Raw genomic sequence first — 3790 nt, 5'->3', positions numbered from 1 at the left:
GTCTTCCCGGAGTGGATGCCGATTCAGGTTCTCCAGGGCCAAGAGGTGCTTTGGCACCATCTAGTGGACATGAGCAGAAAGAGACAAAATTAGTACAGGATGTGAAATGTACCTTTTTCAACTGTCCAGAGAGACATTCGTCCCAGTGCAGTTTTGGGGGAACCTGCAAAAGAGAAATGGGTTTAAAAATGTTCACTTCAGCCATTTTGCTTTGCCGCATGCTCAAACCCAGCAGACGGCCCCATTCACTGTTTTCTTGTTCCCCAGGCAGCTCTGGATGAAGTAAAGGTGCCGTTTCACCTGCGCATGCACACAAAAAGGATGTCAGCAAGAGCGAATTGAAGTCATTTACGACGTCCTTACCCTCCTTCTGTCTCATCCAGGAGCAAAACAGCAACTTGAGGCCGGACTCTCAACGTGCAGAGTGCCGTTGACAGCACCAACTTTGGCAATCCTCCTCATGAGGAAAAAAAATGTCCAACCGCTTCTGAGGGCCCCAGAATGGACAAGCCTGAACACAAACAGGAGGTACGCAATGGACCCATCAAGCTTTTAATTCAGTTTAATTTTAATGTGGGTCAACTTGAAAGATTTCAGCTGTAATGTAGACAATTTTCTTTGCCCAGCGTCTTGGTGACCAGGGTGCAGACTCCACGATGGCACCAACTGGAAGCCTCTGTGCACAGTCAAAAACGAAAACATGTGCTCATCTCAACAAACGATCATGTTTCCTCCTCCACCTGCAACAACAATCACATTTTTTAGTCTCTTTTCCAACAGAAGCATCACTGGCAAAAAAGATCGACGTTACTCGAGCCTGTCCACAGTCTTTGCCGATTCAGGTTCTGCAGGGGCAAGAGATGCTTTGGCACCACCTGAGCAGAAAGAAAAACAAAATGAGTACGCAAGTACAGAATGGTCAATGTATCTTTTAGACGGTCCCGAGAGACATTCGTCCCGGTGCAGCTTTGGGGGAACCTGCAAAAGAGAAAATGTGTTAAAAAATGTTCACTTGAGCCATTTTGCTTTGCAGTGTGCTCAAACCCAGCAGACACTGCAAACGGCCCCATTCGCCGTTGTCTTGTTTTGTCAGGCAGCTGTGGATGAAGTCAAGATGCCGTTTCACCTGCGCACACACAAAAAGGATGTCAGAAAGAGTGAATTGTAGTTCTTTCCGATGTCCTTACCTTCCTTCAGTTTTGTCCAGGAGCAAAATAGCAACTTGAGGCCGGACTCTCAACTTGCTTTTTCAAGATGTCTGGGGAGCGCAGTTTCCAATGAGGTAGTGTACAGCACCAAATTTTGAAATCCTCCCTTTAAGAAGAAGAAAAAAAAAAAAGCCACATTTTTTGTTTGTGGTTCCTACCTGAATCACGTCAGCACTCGAAGCCTCCTGTTAGCTCATCTTAATGTGCTGAAACGAAATTAAAACATGATTTCAGAATTGTATGCGAAGGAGTGTTTTTGTCTCTTACCAGTGACGAGCGCAGGGCTGAGCTGGACACCTCGGCAGTGGCCTGCAGCGAAACGGGGTGGGCTAAAAAAAAAAAAAAAAAGTGAAATAATTAGCAGCGTGACTTTTGGTAAGCACATTTAAACACCCCCCCCCCCAAAAAAAAGTCGTACATAGTCATTTTTAGAGTCAATTTGGCGAGTCACTTGAAGATGCCAAGCCTGTGAACAGAAATTACACAATTACAAAGTAAGAGCAGAGTCTCATTTATATTGTGGAAATAAAAACGCTGGCAACTTACCTTCTCAGTACACTGGAAAGGAAAAAAAAGACATATCAAACAGTGCCATTTAAAATTGCAGGCGACTTACCTTTGTAGAGTTGAACAGCCTGAAAACGCGAATTGATGTTAAGTTACAAAAAGTGAGCAATGACAGAACTAAAAAAGAAACTTAAAACGTTCAATTTGTCAAACGCTGGCAACTTACCTTCTCGGCGTGCTGGAAAGGAAAAAGAAAATTGCAAAACGAGAGTGAGTTCAATCGAGCAGAGTGCCGTTGCAAATTGCAGTTGACTTACCGTGGAAGAGTTGAACGGCCTGAAAAGGTGAATTAATGTGAAAAGTTACAAAAGGTTAGCGATGAAAAAACGAAAAAGAAACCTCAAACGTTCAGTTTGTCAAACGCGAGCAACTTACCCTCTCTGCACGCTGTAAAGGAAAAAGAAAATTGCAAAACGAGAGTTAGTTCAGAAGAACACAATGCCATTTAAATTGCAGGCGACTTACCGTGGAAGAGTTGAACAGCCTGAAAAGGTGAATTATTGTTAAAAGTTACAAAAGTTAGCAATGACAAGACAAAAAAAAGAAAGTTAAAGCGTTCACCTTGCCAAGCCTTGTGGTCGTCTTGCCGCGATGTGGACGTGCAGTCAGTCGTCAGCCTGGAGGGGAAAGAGACCGCTTGTTCAATTAGTCGCAGCTTAAATAGGTTTTCGCTAACGACGTCATCACGTTTTGGTTTTTTTCAAAAGCTTTATTTAACAAAGAAGTAAAAAAAAAAACAATTGAGAGAAAAGATTCCGAAAGAAAAATCTCGTTAAATGGGAGCTCGAGGTGATGCTCGAACTCGCTCTCACGAGACGGCACCGCTTGTCTCTAACCATTAGGCCAATCGTGCTGATAACTTCCGGCATTGAAACTGTTCTTTTAGCCTCTTCCTCAATTTTGGAGTGCCCAATACTATTGTTAATGCGAATAAATATAACCTCCAAATTGTCAATTTTCAAATCCGAGTTGGTCTAGTGGTTAAAGACTACACTTTGGGTTCAGCTGACTCGTGTTCGACTCCTCTTTTCTCCTCACCTGCATTTATGCACCTATGTAGGTGAGCCCGGGGGTCGAACCCGAGTCGCCAGAACCGAATGCAAAGTTTTAGACCACTGGACCATCACGGTTGAGTTTTTCGGCGAATTTTTTATTGTATTCATAGTTTACACCCGAACACGGCAAAGCAATAGAATAAATATAACCTCCAAAATGTGCATTTTCAAATCCAAGTTGGTCTAGTGGTTAAAGACTATACTATGGGTTCAACTGACTCTTGTTCGAGTCCCCTTTTCTCCTCACCTGCATTTATGCACCTATGTAGGTGAGCCCGGGGATCGAACCCGAGTCGCCCGAACCGAATGCAAAGTTTTAGACCACTGGACCATCACGGTTGAGTTTTCCGGCGAATTTTTAGTTCTATTCAAAGTTTACACCTGAACATGACAAGGTGAAAGTATAAATATAAACTCCAAATTGTCAAATTTCAAGTCCGAGTTGGTCTAGTGGTTAAAGACTATACTATGGGTTCAACTGACTCTTGTTCGAGTCCCCTTTTCTCCTCACCTGCATTTATGGACCTATGTAGGTGAGAGCGGGGATCGAACCCGAGTCCCCAGAACCGAATGCAAAGTTTTAGACCACTGGACCATGACGGTTGAGTTTTTCGGCAATTTTTTTGTGATATTGATAGTGCATTTGAACATGACGGTTTGGAAATAAATATAACCTCCAAATTGACAATTTTGAAATGCGAGTTAGTCCAGTTGTTAAAGACTACACTTTGAGTTCAATTGAGTCGTGTACGAATCCCCTTTTCTGCTCACCTGCATTTATGCACACGTGCAAGTGGGAGCAGGGATCGAACCCGAGTCGCCCGAACCGAACGCAACGTTTTAGTCCACTGTACCATCATGCTTGAGTTTTACGACGAATTTTTTGTTATATTGGTAGTGTACACTTGAACATGACGGTTTTTGAAAATAAACAATCTCAGCGTCACCTTCCGGTCTCGC

The 3790-nt window shown here is 43.4% G+C and overlaps 1 long non-coding RNA gene across 2 annotated transcripts; it reads left to right on the top strand.

Moving 5' to 3' along the window:
* The first annotated feature begins 9 nt into the window (after positions 1-9).
* Positions 10-1005, top strand: LOC109520067 (uncharacterized). 2 transcript variants are annotated; one of them, XR_002169088.1, is made up of 3 exons: positions 10-528; positions 627-685; positions 784-1005. It is a non-coding gene; the product is annotated as an uncharacterized LOC109520067 (long non-coding RNA). The 2 variants fall into 2 exon arrangements; XR_002169089.1 differs by lacking the exon at positions 627-685 and having other exon boundaries at positions 11-528.
* Positions 1006-3790: the final 2785 nt, after the last annotated feature.

Source organism: Hippocampus comes, unplaced genomic scaffold, assembly GCF_001891065.2.
Source record: "Hippocampus comes isolate QL1 unplaced genomic scaffold, H_comes_QL1_v1.1 scaffold127, whole genome shotgun sequence".
Taxonomy (NCBI): Eukaryota; Metazoa; Chordata; class Actinopteri; order Syngnathiformes; family Syngnathidae; genus Hippocampus; species Hippocampus comes.
This window is presented reverse-complemented; position numbering and strand designations above follow the sequence as displayed.